This window comes from Amblyraja radiata, chromosome 2 (genome assembly GCF_010909765.2).
Source record: "Amblyraja radiata isolate CabotCenter1 chromosome 2, sAmbRad1.1.pri, whole genome shotgun sequence".
In the NCBI taxonomy this organism is placed as follows: Eukaryota; Metazoa; Chordata; class Chondrichthyes; order Rajiformes; family Rajidae; genus Amblyraja; species Amblyraja radiata.
Window position 1 is genome coordinate 3,908,178 of NC_045957.1, and position 7,329 is coordinate 3,915,506.

Here is a 7,329-nt window from a genome sequence, read left to right on the forward strand (position 1 = left end):
CTTTTCACTGTACCTCGGTACACGTGACGATAAACTAAAACTGAACTGAAAAATAGTGCACTGTAAAAGTGTACTGAACGAGGATTATTAGTTTACTTTAGAGATACAGCACGGAAACAGGCCTTTGGGCCCACTGAGTCCGCGCCGACCAACAATCAGCCTGCACACCAACACTAGCCTACACACCAAGGACAATTTACAATTTTACCAAAGCCAGTTAACCTACAAACCTGAACATCTTTGGAATGTGGGAAGAAACCGGAGCACCCGGAGAAAACCCACGCGGTTCAGAGGAAGAACGTACAAACTCCGTGCAGACAGCACACGTGGCCAGGATCGAACCCGGGTCTCTGGCGCTGTGAGGCAGCAACTCTACCTCTACGCCACCGTGCCGTCCATCTCTGGAGAAAAGGAATGGGTGACATTTCAGGTCAAGACCCTTCTTCAGACTGAGAGTCAGGGGAGAGGGAACTGAGAGAAATGAAAAGGTACATAGAATAAATTAATGAAACATATGCAAAAAGACAGATCAAAGCCAGCAACGATGATTGACCAAAGGAGGAGCCCACATTGGTCTAGTGTTGGCTGTGGGGAAGTGGATAAAGAGTTATACAAACTGAAACAGCAGGATGACAGTGAAATTAGTACGACGGTTATGGTGGTGGAGCGATGGAGATAGAGGGGATGCAGGGGTTACTTGAAGTTAGAGAAATCAATATTCATACCACTGGGTTGTAAGCTGCCCAAGCGAAATATGAGGTGCTGTTCCTCCAATTTGTGTTTGGCCTCACTCTGACAGTGGAGGAGGCCCAGGACAGAAAGGTCAGTATGGGAATGGGTGTTAAAGTGTTTAACAACCGAAAGATCATGTAGGCCAAGGCGGACTGAGTGAAGGTGTTCAGTGAAACGATCGACCGGTCTGCTCTTAAAATTTGGAATTGTGTCTACTTCCGATACACGTTCCCATCACAATAATTCCCTGCATAAAGCAATTCATCTTCCGCAAATCCAGTGAGTTGAGCATAGTTTGTTGTCACGTGTACCAAGGTACAGTGAAAAGCTTTTGTTTGCGTGCTAATCAGTCAGCAAAAAAACAATATATGATTTAAATCGAGCCGTCCACCGTGTCCAGAAGAAACGTTGCTGTCGGAGTAGACGTTTAGTTTAGTTTAGAGATACAGCGAGGAAGCAGGCCCTTTGGTTCACCGAGTCCACACTGACCAGTGATCCCCGCACATTAACCCTATCCTACACACACTAGTGACAACTTACATTAATACCAAGCCAATTAACCCACAAACCTGTACGTCTTTGGAGTGGAGTGATTGTAATGCATGATTGGCGATCCACTTCTGTGACTAGCACACAAAGAGTTGCCTGGGTGGGGCGCCATCTTGGACAGGCACAATGGCACAGCTGGTAGAGCTTCTACCTCCCAGAGCCCTGGGTTCAATCCTGACCTTGGGTGCTGTCTGCGTGGAGTTTTCAGACCAGAGAAGTGAATGCTTGGTTTAGTTGATGTGGGAGCAATTATTGGAACGCTGGGGAGAGAGGGAGCTGTTTCGTTGAGATGAACATCACTTGAATTGAGCTGGGACCAATGTCTAAGGGAATCAATAACAAAATAATTAAGGGTGGCACAGAACAGCCATGATTGAATGTGGGAGTAGACGATTGGCCAAATGGCCTAATTTTGCTCCAATAACTCATTCATAACAACTTATGATTCTACATGGACATGACGAATTTTGTGGTATGCTGGTTCAGAAGATTAAGTCACCTTGCATCCAGAGAAAATAATACATTGGATCCAAATTTCTTAGGAGAGATTGTGGTGGTGGAGGTGACTGGAGGTCTGACTGGAGGTCTGTGACCAGGGGTAGACCAAGGAACCGCAGATGCTAGTTTACCTAGGAAAGACACAAAATGCTGGAATAACTCAGCGGGGCAGGCAGCATCCCTGGGGAGCAGGATCAATGGTGCTTTATTATCACATGTACAAATTCACAGTTAAATTATTTATTGCATACAGGTCAATAAAGTACTGCCATACATAAGCATAATCCCCAATATAAGCATAAGCAAAGCGTTACAGATATAAGCCACTGAGACCACATGCAATAGTCGCCAAGTTTTGGCACCATTTACAAAGTCCAGTCCAGTCCATGCGCTTGGTCTCCTGGAGCGGCCCACGATCCAGGTGAGCCCCAGGCTGCTGCAGGGCCTCCAGTCATCGCCTTCATCCGGACAATCCAGCGAATCATCGTCCCCCTCCTCGCCCAGCCACTCTCAGCCTCTTCGACCCGGGTCCCGACCCGAAACGTCACCTATCTACAGTATGTTCCCCACGGATGCTACCAGTAGAGTTATTCCTGTCCAGTATTTTGTGTATTTCCTTTGTCACCAGTAGTGCTCTGCAAGGATCAGTACTGGGACTTATGTTGTTTATAATATATATTAATGATCTGGATGAAAGTGTGGTTGGTCTAATTAATAAGTTGGCAGATAACATGAAAATCAGTAGAGTTATGCAGAATCAGAAAGGCTGTCAAAGGATACAGAAGGATATAAATCAGTAGAAAGTTTGGGCAGAAAAATGGCAGAGGGAATTTAATGCAGACCAGTATAAGGTGTTGGATTTTGGGTCAAATGGGAAAGTCTATCTTTCACTGAACGTGGCAGAACAAGTGGATGGGTTAGTAGAGCAGGTATTTGGCACATTTTCTTAATCTGTTGAGGCATTGAGTGCATAAATGTTGAGCTGTTTGGTTTGTCCAGTATTGTGTGTAGTTTGTAACGTGGAGGCTTTGGAGAGGGTGCAGAGGAGGATCATTGATGCTTTGCCTGTATTGGGGTGGATTAGTTATAAGGTCAGGTCAAGGTGTAGCCTTGCAACTGGCTACTGTCTGGTCAAGGCGCAGTCTTGCAACTGGTACCATGTCGATCAGTTCAACCTGGTGCACATGCTTCTTCTTCTTTCGTGTGACGTGCACAGCCTAAAGTTGTTGGACAACTTGTTCTATTTGATCTTCCGTTTGTGCATGTCGAGTTGATTGCATTAGTCGAAACAGGGCGGACCACGTGAAGGTTGCAATCTTCCACCCCGTGCACATGCTCATCCTTCATGGAAAGTCTGCATTGGCGGACCAGGCGGAAGAGATCTTTATGAACCAACGGCTGGAAAGGCGACACGGCAACGCACTGTGGAATGCGAAAGGCTAGTCAGAGCACTAAAGACATCCACTGCAGCCTGCAATCTCCAGCCGTGATGATTTTTCATCCCAGTGGACTCTGACTTCTGTGGCCGAGAGGGTGGGGTTGTTACAGTGCAGCAGATTCTCCACCTTAAACTCATCCACTCACAGGTTTTTGTGCAGCCCTCGTCACTGAACTCGTGAGTCATGTCAGAACTCACCAGAATTGAGACTGCACAACCCGCCATGGTCGGTACCGACGGGCCACCACTAGTTATAAGGAGTGCCAGCGGTGACATGATAGAGGTTTATAGGATTCTGAGAGGCATAGATAGGGAGATGGTCAGAGTCTTTTTTTCCAGGTTGTTAATGTCAAATATCAGAGGGCATGTGGTTCAGGGGAGAGGTGCAAAGTTTAAAGGGAAAAAAGACACAAAGTATTGGAATAACTCAGTGGCTCATCTCCGGAGGACATGCATAGGTGATTTCGGGTCGGGACCCTAGATCATGGTCAATACAGATATTGTGGGCCGAATCGCCTGTTTCTGTGCTGTACCGTCCTAAGTACTATATGCTCTTGATGCAAAGATGTTGTCAGTCACACCCTCATCCATGATTGTGGTCAGAAGCCAGGATGGTGGGTATATGGATAAATCAGCCATGATTGAATGGCGGATTAGAATTGATGGGCCCGAATGCCCTAATTCTTCTCCTTGAATTAATGAACTCATGAGGAGGTAGTTGAGGCAGGTACCATAACAACATTTAAAAGAGATTTGGACAGGTACATGGATAGGAAATGTTTAGAGAGAAATGGGCCGGTGCAGGTGGGACTCTCTTAGATGTGGCATCTTGGTCGGCATGGAAGAGTTGGGCCTGTTTCCGCTTGCAAGAAATCAGTGCAAATGTTACAATGATTCATGGAGCTTTTGAGAACACTTTTGACCTTTTCCTTTGCCTATCTCTTCCCGTGACAGAGTTCAGTCTAATGTCAGGCAGGCTCAACTGAGTGTAAGCTGGAGCACGGCCTTTATGCAGCACTGTATTTTGCCGGATGGTTTAGTTTAGATTAGAGATACAGCGTGGAAACAGGCCCTTCGGCCCACCGGGTCCCCACCGTCCAGCGATCAACCCGTACATTCACACTAGCCTACACACTGGGGATAATTTATAATATTTACAGAGCCAATTAACCTACCAACCTATAGGTCTTTAGAGTGTGGGAGGAAACTGGAGTTCCCAGAGAAAACATATGCAGGTCATGGGGAGATCATTCAAACTTCATACAGAGAGCACCCATATTCAGGATTGAACCAGGTGTCTGGCGCAGTAAGGCAGCAACTCTACCGCTACGCCACCGTGCCACCTTAGTTGAGTGCAAGAGCTCACAACAACATTCGCAGTCCAGGCACTTGCATAGCCTGAGAAAGGGACTGCGAGGATGACTGATGAATGGGCAGCACCCAATCTGCTCTCTCACCTCCATCCTAGTCCCAAAAATCAGCATCAACAGAAACACTGCCAGAAGAAAATCAATATTCGAGCTTTCAAGGACCTTGCAAAGACAACCCATTAGATGAGCTGCCAACTCATGGCTAACAGGAGTCGCACAGTGTCCAGGGCCTCCTCACTGCCCTGGAGTCCACTATTATTGGCAACACACACGCACACGCACACACACACACACACACACACACACACACACACACACACACACACACACACACACACACACACACACACACACACACACACACACACACACACACACACACACACACACACACAAACCCCCCCCCCCCCCCCCCCAGGAGTACCTCAGCGGGTCAGGCAGCATCTCCAAAGGACATGGATAGGAGACATTTGGGATCGGAACTTCATCAGAGTCTAAAGGGTCCTGGCGCAAAATGTGGACTCAGTGGGCTGCTCTGTGCCTACTGTACTGACTGAGGTGATTGTGCTTATATACGGGGATAGTCTTGCTGAAGGTAGACACAAAATGCTGGAGTAGCTCAGCGGGCCAGGCAGCATCTCTGTTGCCTGAGATAGTCTTGCTGAGCTGTATGCAAAAAATGTATTTCACTGTACGTGGGAGACGTTATAATAAATAAACGATTGGACCATCTAGAGATACTGCATAACCAGCTGAGTTACTCCAGCACTTTTTGTTTTTCCTTGGTAAACCAGCATCTGCAGTTCCTTGTTTCTACTCGATGATCAGACCGCTGGGTTGTAAGCTACCCAAGCGGACATATGAGTTGCTATTCCTTCAGTTTGCATGTGGCCTCACTCTGGCAATGAAGGAAGCCCAGGACAGTGTGGAACTGGGAAGGGGAGTTAAAATGGCCAGAGGTTGGGGTGTTCATTGATGATTGCACCATGTGCAACTCCTCAGCAACTGAAACCGCTCCGCCTGTATGCAGCAAGAACATGGAGGCACTTGCATGTGTGATTCATGCAAAAAGAATTTCACAGTGCAGTTGCATGTGTGATAAATAAAGGACCATTGACCCAGACAACACTCAAGCATTTGTTTAAGAAGGAACTGCAGATGCTGGAAAATCGAAGGTAGACAAAAATGCTGGAGAAACTCAGCGGGTGAGGCAGCATCTATGGAGCGAAGGAAATAGGCAACGTTTTGGGTCGAGACCCATCTGAAGAAGGGTTTCGACCCAAAACGTTGCCTATTTCCTTCGCTCCATAGATGCTGCCTCACCCACTGAGTTTCTCCAGCATTTTTGTCTACCAACATTCAAGCATTCAATGTTTGAGGGTCAAGCAATGATTGTCTCCAACAAGAGATCTCCCAGTTAATTCCCCTTCCCATACCCACACTGACGTTTCTGACCTAGGTCTCCTCCATTGTCAGAGTGAGGCTAAAAGCAAATTGGAGGAACAGCATCTCATATTTTGTTGGGCAACTTACAGCTGAGGGGTATGAGTTTGATTTATCTAACTTCAAGTAACCCCTCTCTCTCCATCCCTGCCCCACCCAAGTCACACCAGCTTTTCGTTCTCACCTAGCTACAGCTAACAATGACCTGTTTCCTTAATCATCGTTACTTTTTTGCATATCTTTCATTCATTTGTTCCATATCTCTCTACATCATCGTCTATATCTCTCGTTTCCCTTTCCCGTGACTTTCCTTCTGAGGAAGACCAAAACGTCACCCATTCCTTCTCTCCAGAGATGCTGCCTGTCCCACTGAGTTACTCCAGCACTTTGTGTTTATCTTCGGTGTAAACCAGCATCTGCGGTTCCTTCCTATGCAAGAGAAGTCCAATCACTTAGACTTAGCACTTGACAGTACTGTGATTTGAGTCTCCCACCACCAACATCCTGGGAGGGCAAACACCAACCAGAAACTCACCTAGGCCACGAGCAGACATCTAAACACAGGTAGAACAAGGAACTGCAGATGCAGGTTTACAAACAAAAGGCACAAAGTGTTGGTATAACTCAGTAAACCAGGCAGCATCTTTGGAGAAAATGGATAAGTGACATTTCAGATTGGGATCCTTCTTCAGACGTCCTGAATCTGAAGAAGTGTCCCTACCTTAGGACGACAGATGGCACAATGGGCTAAGTGTTCGGCTGGCGACCGGAAGGTAGCCGGTTCGAATCCCGCTTGGAGTGCATACTGTCGTTGTGTCCTTGGGCAAGACACTTCACCCACCTTTGCATGTGTGTGAGTGATTGGTGGTGGTCGGAGGGGCCGTAGGCACAGATTAGCAGCCACGCTTCCGTCAGTCTGCCCCAGGGCAGCTGTGGCTACAGAAGTAGCTCACCACCACCGAGTGTGACTGAGGAGTGTATGAATAATGCGATGTAAAGCGCCTTGAGTATTCTAGAAAGGCGCTATATAAATCCCATCCATTATTATTATTACCTGAAACATCACCCACGCACGTGCTCCATAGATGCTGCCTGACCCACTGAGTTACTCCAGCACTTTGTGTCCTTTTTAATGTAAAGAGGAAGCAGGTCAGGGCCAGGGGATCCTGCAGTGAATGAACAACTCCTGCCTTTCAACCATCTATAAGACAATTGTCAAGAGTGCGATGGAATGCCCTCAACTTTGTTGGATAAGTGTAGCTTCAATAACTCTCAGAAAACCCAACACCAACCAGGATA